This window comes from Ambystoma mexicanum, chromosome 5q (genome assembly GCF_040938575.1).
Source record: "Ambystoma mexicanum isolate Mex_15411 chromosome 5q, UKY_AmexF1_1, whole genome shotgun sequence".
NCBI classification, from domain to species: domain Eukaryota; kingdom Metazoa; phylum Chordata; class Amphibia; order Caudata; family Ambystomatidae; genus Ambystoma; species Ambystoma mexicanum.
The window spans coordinates 730,402,462-730,418,697 of record NC_090933.1 but is presented as its reverse complement, the minus strand read 5'-3'; positions in this window follow the sequence as shown (position 1 = coordinate 730,418,697).

Below are 16,236 nucleotides of genomic sequence, written 5' to 3'. Positions count from 1 at the left end.
AGACAGAGATCTACCCCCAGCTCGTTTCTTTGAAAAACGACTGACCCTGAGGGAGTTGGAGGTAGAGTTGTTGTCATGAAGAGGTTGATGGGCAGTACATTTTACAGTCGCTAAATGTTTGGGCAACATTATAGCATCTAAGAGTGTAGGCACACTTGCATTGTTTTATTGGCGAACCTTATGATGTAAAGCAGCCTCTATGCTTCAACAGTTGGCCAAAAACATATGCTAGACTGGGTTATTAGTTCTACAACCTCGGTGCAAATCACATTTGGTAATTTGGTAATGTCTACAAATATTTGGTGGCAACAAACTGCCTATCTTGCAACCAATTTCCTTTTTCTGTCATGAAAATAGGAACCATCCACAAAATAGATTAAATTAGGATTTTGTAAAGGTACATCTTTTGAGGGCTGGTAAGAGGCTGTCAGTAATGTCTGCACAATTGTGGTGCTCATCATCAAGTTGGCTAGGTAACTGTGAGGCTGGATTTAAAGCAGGGCAACATATTAGCATAATATCAGAAGGTTCCGGGGCAACATCTCATATTCAGTCAAATGGGAGCATGACAGATGTTGTGTTTTAGTTATAATTAACAGTGCAGTGATGTCATTGGAGACTGAAACCTTAAGCAGAGAACCTAAGACAATGCATTTGCACTGTTACTCCTCCAATGTGGCTGCAGCAACAGATTTGAGACAAGGATGAAATCCGACAGCCACTGGGTTAAGTGCTTTCCTAATAGTGAATGGTGTCTCCATTTTTCTGTGTTTGGACCGCTAATCCAGACCCATTTCTTTCATGGCAATACAGGGTACATTTCTTTTGTTTTGCAGTTTGTAGTCCCAACGCTGGTGTGTCTGAAAGTGCTTGTTTAACTTCGGTGAAAGCCTATCCAGCCTCTTTGGGCCATGGTAAGTGTTCTGGGTTGTTTAGCCTCATTTATTTTTGTAATAGATAGACCACTTCTGCATAAACTAGAATCCATTTCCGACAGTATTCTGCCATCCATAGGAACGTGTGCTTTTGTGTTCATTTTGTGGGTCTGGGTAACAGAGAATAGCACCTGTGCATGTGCTAGTTAACAATTGGTGTCCTGCCAGAATATAAAGTCCTAAATAATGCACCCTTACCCTTCAATACTGTAACTTCTTTTTAGATACCTTGTGACCCTTTTGAGGTAGAGTGATTAAGAGTACTAGTGTCATGTGTAAGGAACTCATGGTGGCAACAGTAAAGACAGACAGAAGTGATCACAGTTCAAGGGTGTTTATTAAACTGTATAGGTAGGTCAGAAAAACGCCTAATCTAAACCTAAATCTAAGATAGGAGCAAGCTACGACCATCAAATAATAATAACGCAGTCCTAGTGATGTTTGTTTGTTTGTTTGTTTGTTTATTTATTTATTGTGCGCACCAGACCCTGGGGTAGCAGGGCGCAAGAGAACAAGGAGGTTTACAGCTTAGTTAACGTTTACAGGTTACAGATAAGTTAACGTTACAGGTTACAGGCATAGTGGACATTTCGAATCTGCAGGGTAGGTCAAGTGCAAGTGCAGATAAGGCGTAGCTAGACAGTCAAATCTTGTCAAATCTTGTCAAATCAAAGGGCCTATACTAAAAAAAAACTATTGCCAATCCTTACAACTAAATACAAAAAGAGTGTGGGATAGTGTTCACAAGAAAGAAAGAAGTGTTCACAAATGATAAGTCAGGATGTTATAGCCATGGGTTTCCCTTCCCCACGTTTTGAGCATGGGACAAGGCAGCGTAGCACACTCTCAAGCTTTCCCAGCAATGGACTACAGTTCCGTTCTCAGGTATCAGTCTTCAGTGGTTACTCCCTTTTCTACAAAAAGGTCTCTTGCCTAAGAGAATCTGATGGGTTCAAAATAAGAAAACAAAAAGTTCCTTTCTGTATGTACGGGGGGTGATGGCTTTTCACCCCTGGATCTCGCTCTTCCGGGCTCAGATTCCTCTCAAATAGCAGCCTCCCTCTGTCAGTTTTACTACGGCTTTTATTCATAAGATTTCCCCTGCTTCGTTCACAAATCGTTGGGTGATGGCTTTTCACCCTTGGATCCCACTCTTCCGTGCTCAGACCATTCTCGAATGTTAGCCTCTATCCCAGTGGAGTAACTTTGCAGAAAAAGTTGGGGGGGACATGACATTTGAAGAAAAGGTGCCCCAGCCAAATGAATGGGGACAAACTGGTGTGCCATGAAAGTTGGGGGGGACAAACACAACAACCCTGTCCCCCCCTAAAATTACGCCCATGCTCCATCCGTCGGGTTCACTACAGCCTTTATTCAATTTCTCCTTTTGCATTCACAAGTCTTAATGTCTTTGTAAACAATCCACTGTGGCCATCCCTGCGTCGGGTTCACTCTTGTCAACACAATGTTCATTGGGGCATCATGCTTCACCCTTTTTGTCGGCATCCCTCTGTCGAGTTCACCCTTGTCAAACATACAGTTCCTTCTCCTTTCTCACAATGCAGAATGTGTCTCCCTTAGCTTCCCAATTACGTGCCGGTCAAAGACTTTCGACTGTACAGGGAGTTTTGCTAGACCCCTGTATGACCACTTTGACCTTTTCCTTGCGGGTCTCGTAGGACCTTCTGGTATTGGTAGTTTCAACAATGAGGAATCAACCAGAGTCTATTGAGTGAGCACCCATGTGGTGCCGGACCCCTCTGCAGCTGGCTCGCCCCTTAATTTGCCATTCACAACTTTCGTTCAACACAGTCCAGTTTCTTATCTGTTCTCCCTTCTACTCACAGGCTGTGATGAACCACTTGGCTTTTCTTGTCTCTGGAGTGAAGCGTATCTCCCTGCCCTGATTATCAGTGTAGGAGGGCTCCATGTACCGTTTACATCTGCCGCAACAAACGCTGGCTATTGTTCGCAGTCTTAGGATTCCTTTCATGGAGGCTTCGCAGGTCTGGGTCAAAAAGGGGAAGGCCGCTTCTCTCCTTGCCACCCCTTCGGTTCTCACCGCTTATTTCCTCCTCTTGGATTGCCTCCCTGGGATAGCTGTCTCATTGTGCGGGTTGCCTTGCTCATAGTGTGCTCCCATGCTCCACCTGTTATCCTTGTGGGGAAGGGAAAGGGCTATCAGGTGTGTGTGGTTCTAGTCAATTGCCTGACTTTGCCTGACCCTTGTGTTGGGACATGTCAGGTAAATGGCTCTCGTATTAGTCTGTTGTCTTTCGTGGTGTAAGAAAGTGTTTGTGTCGGAAGGGTGGGGGGGTAATCTGAGTATCCTATCTGGTAGGATGGGGAAAAGTTATTATTATAAGGGGGATACTGCGTCTCACCCATTGGTGTCCCACCTCCACTCCCCGAGGACCCCCATCCAGGTGATCCTCCCACACTGGTCCATCCCCAGGAACTGGATCCAATATCGATGGACGTGTCCTGGCTACCTGATTGACAGATCACCGGGGAGTAGTCAGGGAGACACCTTCAGGAATCTCACACATGGGACAGTAATGCTATGAGAAGGCCATACACATACTGAACCAAAACAGACTTTCCCATTAGTTTTATATCATCTAAATTCTTCTTCAACAGTTGGGAAAATAGAGTGGGGGGCTATGTGCACCCCCATGGAAGTACGGTCTATGTGCACTGGACCCCATGGCATGAAAAGGCAAAGAGATATGGTATGTCTGATTATAGTGGGATAGCAAAGAAGGCACAACAGAGATGTACAATTGGGAAATTAGTAGCTGATGATAGGATGCTATACAATATGTTAGCTAGGTTTGGGGCAGCTGGGAAAGAAGGCAACATAACAACACTGGCAGCATGGAGACCCTGCACAAATAAGTATGAGTCGTTTCTGGCCTTTTCCACAGGGAGAATGTGAGTATTACATGGACTATTTGTTGGGACTATAATTTCTTACATCAAGAGTGATTTAATGATGGGGCAATCTCTTCTGCTGCTTTAAGGTGTAACTGATAATGCAGAATTCCTGATATTCATTTATACTGGTCAACTATGATTTGGACAGATTCAGCATTACGAATATACCCTACTTCATTATTATGTGAGAACCATGGACATTCAGGAAGCTGAGACAGCAATCCAGTGAGCTCAGGGGACAAGTGAGCAACTTTTGGATCTGAGGCCAGAGACAGAACCTCCTGCAATGCAGCCAATACAGCTTCAGAATTGCTATCAGGAATATCTAAACATTCTCTGTACAATGTACAATATATTGCACCGTTTAGCTTACATAGAAGGTCTCAGCCTAATAGGTTTATGGACAAAAAAGGCTTGATACATATTTATGTTTGTCCTTAATTATTTGCTATCACTATTATTAATTAGACCCAGTGTAATGGAGGGAGGCTCAGTAACAGGATGAAGCACAGCTTTGTTAGGGATGCCTGCCACATTAATGGTGGTAGAAAAGAGAGGTACAGATTGGAAACACTCCAGTCGTATCGCTGACTTGCTAGCCTTTGATCAGTGAAACATGAAATGGATTGTCCCACAACACAGAGAAAATAAAGTCTTTCTGGTCTACAGGCATCCAGGGATTAATGAAGCAATTTTGTCTCAGGCTGCCCTAATATTCATCTTTGTGTGGGGTGCTCAGCGCAACATTCTTCAGAATAAAGGCTGGCACACCTGCATTAGGGAGCGGGGCATATCTGGCAGCAGGGGCTGAATATTTCATCGGGGCAAATTAGGGCATTCTTTTTTCCAGTTATCCTCCTGCTTGCAATAATCACAGGCTGTGGGACTCCCACACACTGGGAATTCAGTTAATTGCTGTACCCGCTCCTCGTCCCTGTCCCTCCTGCTCCCCCTGTGAAACCGTCTCCCTCCTGTCTGAGACATCGGCCTTTTGATATTTTGCAAATGTAAGGCCATAAGCTTGTTCTCAGTGTTTATGACTTTTGTTCTTGGAATGCAAGTCAGTTTTTGACACTGTAACCAATTCTGATACAGGCGTTGTTTTCCATCCATTACAATTTAGTTGAGCTGCTGTTGCAGTTTTGGCTGTAATCCCATCAGAAATGCATGCACAGCTTCCTGTGCAGTGTCTGTTGATTTCAATATGCCAGGACCGGAAAATCCATTGGAGATTCTCCCTTATTAAGTTTGCAATTGGGAAACCTGCCCCAATCAGTTTTCAGGGGCATACTTTGGGGAAGACTTTTAACAGTCGTTCTCTTGCCTGTATCAAGTCTATGCCTATCCCATGGTCAGTCACTGCCCAACCGCCTTGTTAAGTGGGCCACTGTCAGACCTACACATGCATGATTATGCGCATAAGAAGATGCATATCAACCCACAAGAGATTGTATCACTGAATAAGCCTCTACTTCTTCTGCATACTTTTGCCAGTCCTCCCTGATGTTTGAAAAGTGTTTTATCAGGTTTCTGAGATCCCCGGGGGCTCTGAGGCAAGCAGGGTGAGCAAATTGTCTGTATCTTCGAGTTCCGGTAGGTGTCTTAGGGAAGCATGAAATATCGGTGTGTCCCTTGTGTAATGAATACCTCCCTGGGTAACGGGTATGGCAAAAAGATAAGTGGTGGAAATCCAGAAAAGCTTAGGGGGCAGACAACTCCTCAGGACCTTCATTAACAGAATAGGCAGGCAGACCTGTTGAAGGGTATTAGTTAGCATAATACTGGGTATTTTGGGGGTGTTAACATGGACATATATAAGTACTGGGCAGCAGGCTGTTGAATGTCAGCCATTAGCTTGACCTGCCAGTGGGAAGTCTGGACAGCTTCGCTCAATTGTTGTGAAGTGGCTGGCTGTTGGGTAGCTAGTACAAGTAGACTGATCAGATTGTTGAAAATGAGATCAGACATTGGTTAAGCAATCAAAGATATCATCTGCTGTCTCCTCATCCACTTATCTTTTAATAATGTAAGGTACAACAGTGCAGGTCTACTTTCTTATTTGAATCTTTCAATCCCATGGATTTTGAGGTGTTTTGTCTCCTTGATGCCTCTTCATTCGACTCAGAATAAGTACCTTTTTAGTTTCAAGAGTCTGTTTTGAATGTAATAGTCTGTACTTATCAAAGGTACCCTCCAGAGGGAATTGGTTACGCTGATTCTCTTGTGACAAGGCATGCCATTCTTGCTAGTACCTAGATAGTTTGCTGTTATATTTAGTGAACAGGTAACCCTAGGTGGCATCACCCTATTCCTGTGCCCTTTGTGGGGAGAATTGGAAGAAAACATTGTGGAAAAACTCTAAGTGGCCTGGAGGAGAAAAGAAACATTCACACATGAAGGTTTCTGCAGATTGTTAGGGGTCAGAAATGTGAGTTGGACAACTTTGAGAAGGTTTTTTAAAAGATGCCATTTTATTAACTCAAAAGGTTGGATAAACGCCTCACTAGCCCTACCCTGAATAGGAATTCCCAGCATTAAATAAACTAAAGGAAACACTCTAACAAAGGATCTCTGTCCCTCACACTTATACATACAGTCACTCAACAAAGTAATGCATGGCAGTTCAAAGGCCACACAATTATATCAGTTAAATTCATAATATGACAGCAGGCTCTCCTTATAATCTGGGTGAATTCCCCTTCCCCAGACTCAAGCAGGATTATGTTCCAAAGTTCCAAAAAGAAATAAGGAAATCCTGATTTGTAACAAAGTTCTAACACAGTTCTTTGGGAATCCAACTTGACAACAAAAAGTTCCAACACTTCAGTGGTTCAACAAAGGTTATGTGTCTTCCTCTTGCAATAGTGAGATTCAAAGTAATCTTCACATAACCAAAGTATATGTCCTTAGTTCATCAGTATTAACATAAATTGTGTTTGCCAGAATGCTTTTGCCAACAACCTCGTATTTCTGAAGATATACAACATTTCTGCAGCTGTTTTATACAGTTCTTGCTTCAGCAATGAACGTTTGTCAGGATAATTGGTTAGCACCACTTCACAGCACTTCAACTTCTACCTTGTTTACTCCCAGGCCAGGTCTGCTACTTCAATCACACCTGTTTTACACCCATGCCAGGTCTACTATTTTAAAGTTCGTTGTTCGGGTATACTCCACTGCTTGAACAGTAATTTACAAACAACAAGTGCCTCTGTGGTTAAAGATCAGCTTACTTTACAACATCAGGCTTTAAGCAATTCTTCAGGGAAGGCAAGATTCACATTGGTGCTCTTCAGTATTTTTTTGCACTTTCCAAAACCTCTGCAAGTTATGCTCCTCTCCTTCTGAACAACCTTTTCAAGAAGGGCAGCCTTCTTGCCACTCTTGTTTCCCCACTGCTTTGTTAACCAAACACTGACATGGATATGGTTTTATTCTGCTTCTTCCCTGAGTTTGGCAATGTGGGTTTATATCAGCTTTTGTGATGTACTTCTTCAAATATGGGTAATGATCCTTACAACCTTTTGAACTTTCATTTGTCCCCTACTGACTTTGGCAATATCTGTGGGTTTTTAATTACCTTGCTTTTACTTTCGTTTGGCTCTGGTAACGGTTGTCGGCATTAGGTTCTAGGAATATTGCCCCATCTTGGTTCTGGGTTCTAAATAAACTTGCATGCTTAAAGACACAGGCCCTCATTACGACCCTGGCGGAAATCGCGGTGCAAAATGCACCTTGGAGCACGGCGGAAAGCTGCCGATAGCGCCATGGGGGTTGGCGGATTTTCCGCCCCATTCCGACCTTGGCGGGGTGGTAAATCCCCATCCCCCATTTTACCCTTCCCCATTCCCATTTTTGCCCCATAGGGTATAATGGGAGTGGGGAAGGCGTTAATTACGCCACCTCAAAATACGGTGGCGTAATTAACGACAAGGTCCCGTAGCGCCATGGATTTCTCCGCCCGGAAAAACCAGGCGGAAAACGCTCCATGGCGCTACGGAATCTCGTAGTAGGGCGGACGGGTCCGCCGCGAATAACGCTGGCGTAAACCCACTCCGCCAGGGTCGTAATGAGGCCCACAGTCATTTGGAATATGGTGTAATAATGTTTTCGCTGGTTTGTGATAGTTTGGTATTCAAAATAGCATTCAGTGACAATTTCAAACATATGCAATCATTTTCTAAGGTGAATACACTTCTATCGAGCATGCAAGCGGTCACAGAGCGCTCCAGTGTCATTATTAGTTGGTGAACACACCAGGTAAGGTGTGCACGTCCGATTCCCTCACTGCTCACATGTACTTTGCTTCAGCAGTTTTTTGTGAACTGGCAACCTTCTGCCTCCTCCCGCGCCACTTGTACACAGAGCTCTCTTTGCTACGGAGGCTCTCTGGTGCTCGCTTGCCACTGAAGAGAGCCATGAGGGGAAGAAAGCTTTCGCTTTCGCTTCTCACTGTGCAGCCTCTGCAAAATAGGTCTTCAGAAGGCAAGCTTCCTTCTCTCATGCTTCGCGCAACCTCTGGAATTAAGGCGTCTGGAGGCAAAGACCCTCTCAGGACCGGCTACTGTGCTCTTCTCGACAGTGGTCCCAGCGTCTTCTATCTCCTTCAGTTTCTGCTTCTGCTGCGCGAACTGCTCCTTTTATTTTCTCTGCTCCCCCTGCTCACTAATGGCCTGCACCTGAGAGGGCCTTTCAAGCCTCCCAGTCTCCGCCGGGTGTGGGTCATTCCTATTAACAAGCTGCACTTTGCAGTTGTGTTCCTCTTTAGCCCTCTTCTTCGTCCCAGTACTCCGGGGATTATTGGACTTGAAGTCCCTAATGCAAAAATAAGTTTTTCTAACTTCATTTTTGGTCTCGTACTGATTTATGTTCCCAATAATATTCTTTAAAGGAGTATCATAAGGATCAATCACAGGACTGAATTGTATAGAGGACTAAAAATCTTTATAGTTACTCCCAAGATGGCCGCCGGCAGTGGAAGTCGCGTCTGAACCGCGCTCCCGCCGGGCCGCCACAACTGAAGAACTTCATCGAGCTAATCCCGAGAATAAAGGAATTGCTAACTCACCCACCACTCCCGGGCAGCACCGAGTGCAGGAGCGTAACGAAAATTCCCCAGCAGAACCCCTGGGCGGACACGGCCGTCGCAGATTACGGATCCCCCTCCCCCATCGTGGGTGATCCGGGAGGCCCTGCGGGTGTTTTGGGATGGTTTTCAAAGCGCGCCGGGGGGCGGGAGAGAGCGCTCGCCCCTCGCACTTCCACCCGTGGGAGAAGGGATAGCTGGACTGACGCTGGGGGGCTGAGTCTCGTGCCCCAGAAAGTCAATATCTGGAACCGCGTGACTGGAGAGAGTGCGCTCGCCCTCCGGACTCCCACCGGCGGGAGAGGTGAACGTTGACCGGTCATTGGCGGGCCCGGCGCACGGGCCCCGGGAGTATAGGAGCCGCTCACTCATCTACTTTCACACCCGGCCCATCAAAGCGGCGCCGGCCACAGGAGCGCATCAGGATCTCTCCCGCAGGACCCCCAGGGCGGCCGCAGCCGGTGTGAACCACGGGCCCCCCCCCCATCGAGGGAGGCCCAACAAGCATCTGGGAGTGCAGGCCGGCGATCTGGGCAGGACTACAGCCTACAAGCCATCAGTTTCGGAGAGCGGGCCCTAAGGGGCTCTTACAGTGCGCTACAGACACTGACGCAGGTGTGGGAGACGTGGCTGGGGGGCGGGAAGGGCCTGAGAGACTGCTCCCCCAGGCACACCAGTGCAGGCACCAGTGGAAGGGTTATTCGGGCGTACGAGTGCGGGTGCTGGAGGACACGACGGAGGACAGGCCGGAGGAGGAGGCACCATCATCGAACGGGAGGCTGGGGGGCATCGCCGGCACGAAGGACAGAAGGTGCAACAACTACAGGTGAGCGCGCCGGTAGAGGTGCCCCCCGTCCTGCCCCCACAATGAGGGGGCCTGGGGGGGACCCCACATTGGACAGAAGGAGCAACAGTTAAAGGTGGGCGAGCTGGCGGGGGTGCCCCCTGTCCTGCCACTACAACGCAGGGGCCTGGTGGGGAGCCTGCATAGCAGGCAATAAGCAGCGGACAGGGGTGTGGAGACCCCACTACATCCGCCCCTCCCCCTATTGCATACTACATTCAAACAAGGAAAGGGAGCGCAGTGTATTGGATGGGCGTACAAGAACAGCTTCATACTAATGGATACGCCCCACTAATAGAAAGTTAACAGAACAATCAACCAATACAGTACTGCAGAGGCCGCGCCTCGGGGAGGGGGGCGAAGGACCACTACAGCCCCATGGTTGGGGGCGCCGACGGGACCGCTCTCTTTTAGGTCCCCTGGAAACATCTAGAGATGGCGTTGGATGTATAGTATTGGGGGGAGATGTCACAAGCAAAGGGGAAGGGCGGAGCATCTCAACCGGGCCAGCATTCCTCCAAACAGGACACAAATCTACTTCAAATGTGGTCGTCAGATACCACGGCATCGGCAAAGGGCAGGGGGATGGGAGATTCCTCAGCAGAAACCACCCCCACGAACCAGGGCGCCCTTCCCCCAACAAAGGACGACATGCACGCCTGGCTTGTGGAATTACAAGATAAGTTCATGTCCACAGTCCAAGATCAATTTGTAGCAATGAAGAACGAACTCAAGCAGGCAGTCCAGGAAGTGAAAACAGAGGTGGCCAAGCTAGAGGAGAGAACGGACACTCTGGAGAAAATGTGGAAGATGAGGCGAGACAAAACAGTGAAACACAAGAGCACCTGATCAGGCTGACCTATAATCTAGAAATTCAGTGTGAAGACTTGGAAAATCGGTCTCGTAGATCGAATATCCGTATCAAGGGTATGCCTGAGTCAGTCTTAGATAAAGATCTCAAGAGAGCAGTCCAAGAAGTTTTTAGAGACATTATAGAAGCACAAGGAACGGAATGCATTGGGATCGACAGGGTGCACAGGGTGGGCCCGAGAAGAACAGGTGCCCCGGGGGAAAGACCAAGGGATGTACTGGCGGCCCTAGCGCCATATCCACAGAAGGAGCAAATCCTCAGAAGAGCGCGGCAACTGGACCATATAAGGATGAATGGGGCAGAAATACAGCTATATCAGGGTTTGGCTCCAGCGACACTCTTAAAGAGGAGACAAATGGCCCCACTGGTGAGGGTGCTGGTGGAAAAAGAGTTAAAATACAAATGGAATTTCCTTTCGGGCTGTTGTTCGAGTGGGAAGGAAAACAGCACAGAGTGACCACCAGTGAGGAAGGATTACAAATAATGGACCTGCAATTGGAAGAGGCAGATCCGAGGGCTAGCAGGATCAGGGGAGACCCAGTTAAAAGGCCGAGAGGATGGGAAATAGTGCGGAAAAAAAAGAGGCAGAATGGGAGGGGCAACGTAGGGCCACCGGAAGGGAAGTAGAAGGGAATCCTGGGCTGGATACGACCAATTGACCTCAGATAAGAGCGGTGGGGAGACGTGAATAGACGGGAATACTTGGCTTGACAGACATGTGGCGGCCCGGCAGGGATTAAGGAAGGGATAGTATCATCCAGGTGATAGGATGAAGTGGAGTTTAGGAATCCCTGCAAAGTTAATCTCGAGATACGAAAGGGCAAGGAGCGATAGGCGAAACGCCCTAGCAACCATAGGTGCCTAGGCCCTCCTCGGGAACAATGTTTGGGTTACGTTAGTAGTTGGGGATTGTTGGGGGGAAGGTGCGGGGTTGTGGAGGGAGACACCCCGGAGGGGAGGAGAGACCACCACAAGCAGGACAGATAGCAGTCAAGCTCGGTTAGATGCGATGGGGAAGCTCAGAATTTCCTCAATGAACGTGAGGGGGTTGAATTCGCAGGTAAAGAGGAGGAAAATGGAGGCTTTGCTCAAAAGGGAGAGGGCGGACATCCTGCTTCTTCAGGAGACGCATATAAAAGCCCAAGACAGAAAGAAGGTGAATCTTAGAGGGTATACGGTTTGGGCGCAAGCAAATGCTGGGGATAAACGGGCGGGAGTGATGATTGCTGCCACAGGGTAATTGGGGGCAGTCAATTTGGAGACGCAGGTGGATGGTGAAGGGAGATTTGCTCTCGCAAATGTTACAATGGAGGGCCTCCAACTTACCCTGGTGTCGATATACGCACCTAACTCAGGGCAAGACGGATTCCTCCGGAATGTGCTGGAGAGACTGGAGAGATTTGCCAAGGGGGAGGTGATTCTGGGAGGAGATTTCAACATGGCCTGGCAGCCGGGGTTGGATAGGAGTGGGGGAGGGAACCAAGGACAGGGGGCTCCGTCCAAACAACTTAAGCATAAGATGGAGCAGCTAGCACTGTGCGACGCATGGCGGGAGATGAGGGGTCGAGCAAGTGGCTTTACGCACTTTTCGCACGTGCATAACTCCATGTCTCGAATTGAATACCTTTGGGTGTCGGTGGGACTAGTTGGGAAGATACAAGGAATAGAAGTGGGCTTCATAGCCTTATCAGATCATGCTCATCTATGGTTGGACATTGAGACCCCCACAGGGGGCAGAGGACTATGGAGGTGGAGGTTACCACTCGATAACCTTATGGACCAGGTGGTGGGTGAAACAATTGGGGACAAAATCAAATAATACTTCGAATTGAATGATACCGGAGAGGTCCCTCTTGAGATAGTGTGGGAATCCTTTAAGACAGTGATAAGGGGGCATATGATCGCCCTAAAAGTCGCCCGGGACAGGCAGATGCAAGACTGTGAGAGGACTCTCGAGAAGAAAATAACTGACATTCAGGGCGAACTGGTGGCTCATCCCACTAGAAGCCTCAAGATGGCTCTGAAGCATGTACAAGGACAACTGGACATGCTCCATAACAAAAAGGCAATGAAATCCCTCCTGTATGCAAACAAAGATACTACATCAAAGCCAATAAGGCAGACAAACATTTGGCAAGACAGCTCTGAGAAAAAAAGAAAGCGTTGACGATCTTGTCTATCACAGATGCCCAGGGCAGGTCACAAACCCACAATAAGGACATCGGGAAGACCTTTCAGGCCTTCTATCAGGAGCTCTATGCATCAGAACACCCGGATGAAGAAAAGCAAAGTGGGTACCTCCGGTCTCTTCCCATTCCAACAATATCGGAGGTTAATAAAGCAAAGCTGGAATCCCGGATCACTGAAGAAGAAGTCTGGAAAGCAATAGCAGCCCTCCCAAACGCGAAGGCCCCAGGTCCCGACGGGTTTACGGCCCCCTTTTACAAAAAATATGTAGATATCCTCACTCCAGTTTTAACAAGACTGATGAACACGTTCAAAGATAGAGGAAATATAACCCCTTCCATGAATGAAGCGAAAGTACTAGTTTTCCATAAACCGGGCAAGGACCCCACCCTTCCAGGCTCATATCGCCCTATTGCCTTGATAAATTTAGACACAAAAATCTATACCAGAGTGTTGGCCTCCAGATTATCAACTCTTCTCCCGACCCTTATAAACATAGACCAATCGGGTTTCATTCCGGGTAGACAAACGCACGACAATCTAAGGAGAATAGTCCACCTGGTTGAAAAAATTGGCATTACCCATACACCTGCAATACTCCTTACGGTGGACGCCGAAAAGGCCTTTGACCGCGTAGAGTGGCCCTTCCTCTTCAAAATACTTAAGCACATGGGGTTTGGAGAACAGTTTATTAACATGGTTAAGGCCAACTACAATACCCCTTCCATTAGAATAGCAATAAATGGGGAAGTCACAGAGAGGCTAGAGATTTCATGAGGAACCAAACAGGGATGCCCTCTTTCCCCACTCCTATATGCTATATTCTTGGAGCCCGTACTAGTCAAAATCAGGGAGTCAGTATGGGTCAAGGGGATAGAGATGGCGGGCAGACAACATAAAGTCATAGCTTATGCAGATGATATGTTATTGGCCTTAGAGGACCCTGGGAACTCTCTGCCGCAAGCTCTGAAGGAGTTAGAGGCATTCGGCGAGATATCTGGCCTCAAAATAAACAGGAACAAATCAGAGATTCTGGTTTTAGCCGGGGAAAAGGGGTCGCTGAAAGAGGAGGCGGGCTCGCTGGGTCTTAAAATGGCAGAGGAGGGTATTAAGTACCTAGGGGTGATACTCACACACAAAGTAAACAATATATGCAAGAGCAACTACCCACAGCTGTTGGCCAGAGTCAAGAAGGACCTAGATAGATAGTACCCATTACGGGTCTCGCGGCAGAATCCAAGCGATCAAAATGAATATACTTCCTCAGTTGCTATATTTTTTCCATGCCCTGCCTATATCAGTCCCAAACTCCTTTTTTAAAGCGTTATCAAAGGCCATCTCAACCTATATATGGAGTGGGAAGCCTCCTAGGGCAGCAGGAGCCGTTCTTATGGCCCCTACCAGGGTGGGTGGAATGTCACTCCCACATTTCAGGAAATACTTTCAGGCAACACAACTATGGGTCTTAAGGGAATGGTTGGGGGATGACCAACGATCAGTTTGGGTGGCGCAGGACAGGGCGGTTGCCAGGACCCCATTAGAGGATCTACTGTGGAAGAGTAAACAGCATCGACACCCAAATCTATGCATTAGTGAGGTTATGAAAACCACTTGCCTGGGATGCACAAACTAAGAGGGGGATTATGACAACCCCCCTGGCCCCGTTCACACCGATATGCCGGAACCCGCAGTTTCCCCCGGGACTTGAAGCAGGGGCATTTGCTACTTGGGAGGCTGCGGGCTGCAGGAAGATAGGAGAAATGACCCAAGACAAGAAACTAAGAACATTCGCGGAATGTAAAAAACTATGGGGTCTGGCGGAGGCAGACAGATACAGATATGAGCAAATCAAACACTGGCTCAGCAGACCAGAAGTCTTACAGGGCGCCTCAAGGGACCTGACCACCTTTGAAAGATTCTTAATCACCAACTCGGGAGAGAAGAAGTTGGTGTCAACGCTTTATTACTTTATAAATACACAAGAAGAGGAAATCAAATGGACATACATGAGGAGATGGAAATGCACGCTGGGGGAACAGATATCTAGACAACAATCAGCGGACTTGTGGGCGGGTATTCCAAGACTTACCCGAGCAAGTCAAATTAGGGAAATGTGGCTCAAAGTCGTCATACAATGGCATTATACACCTGAGAGGCTTAAATCCATGTTTCCGGAAACATCAGATCGCTGTTGGAGGGGATGCCCAGAATCCGGCACCTGGAGACATATTTGGTGGGACTGCTGAGGGGTCAAGGGCTTTTGGAAGGAAGTGCAATCAGAAGTAACAAAAATGTTCCCTGAGGCAGGCCAATTGATGGCGCGGGTATGGCTCTGCGGACTCAAGGACCCACAGCTCAAGAGCCTACACCAAATGCAGCAGAGGAGCCTCATGGGCTTAATTATAGCGGCCTGGGCTACGATCGCCCAAAGCTGGAAAAGACGAAATCCTCCGCTAGTTTTCACCTGGTTGCAGAAGGTGTGGTCGCTGGTGGCGATGGAAAAGATTACACATCGCCTACAGGACCAGAAGACCTCATTCACGGAAGAATGGGGGGCAGTTCTGGAATATCTGAAGTCGGACTATATGGAGCAGTGGTGTCCGCATAACATTAAAATATCAGACATATTCAACACTTGAGTGTTCCTGAAGCAGAACTGAGTGGTTCCTGAATTTCCTCAGGGGTGAGAGTGGGTGGGTGGGAGGTGGTGTTTTTTTTGGGGGGAATTGTTTGCATTGATGGTTTGTTATTACTTGAAATACAATATAAAATGTTTATAAAAAAATAAAATAATCTTTATAGTTTGAATTGGTATTCTTCACAGACTTTTTTTCACAGTACCTTTGGGAGTTAGGGGAGCTTCTCACTCTGTAAGCTTTCATGGTTTTAGAAGGGATTTCCTTTCTCTCAATGCCTAAAGGTTCATGATTGTTTTTACCCATATTAAGATGTTCAACTTTGGGAACAAAAAGATTGTTATGAAAACAAGCCATTACATACTTTGGTGTTGAGCAGATGTCTTCCCTAGAGGAAGACAAATACCACGTCTCCCCCAACTGAGTCCTCTTTCTCCCCAGGGCTCTTTCTTCTCCCAGGTGATCCTCCCGCAAAACACCACCCCCAAGTCAGGATCGTAAAGCGTCTGCCTTTCCCTGGCCACCTGGGACGAGACTTTAGGTAGGGTCTTTGTGAGGACTCTGCATGATTCATCACAAGATGCAGAAGGGGCAGAAAAAATCTGCTCAGTCATGGGGCTTCCCTGGCTCCCCCTTCCTTTTGATACCCAATTCCATGGTGGATCCATGGGGAGGCTGGATGCCAGAGTAGTCCCAGACCACAACAGCTTCATGCATACCCATTCACACAGCATTGGTGT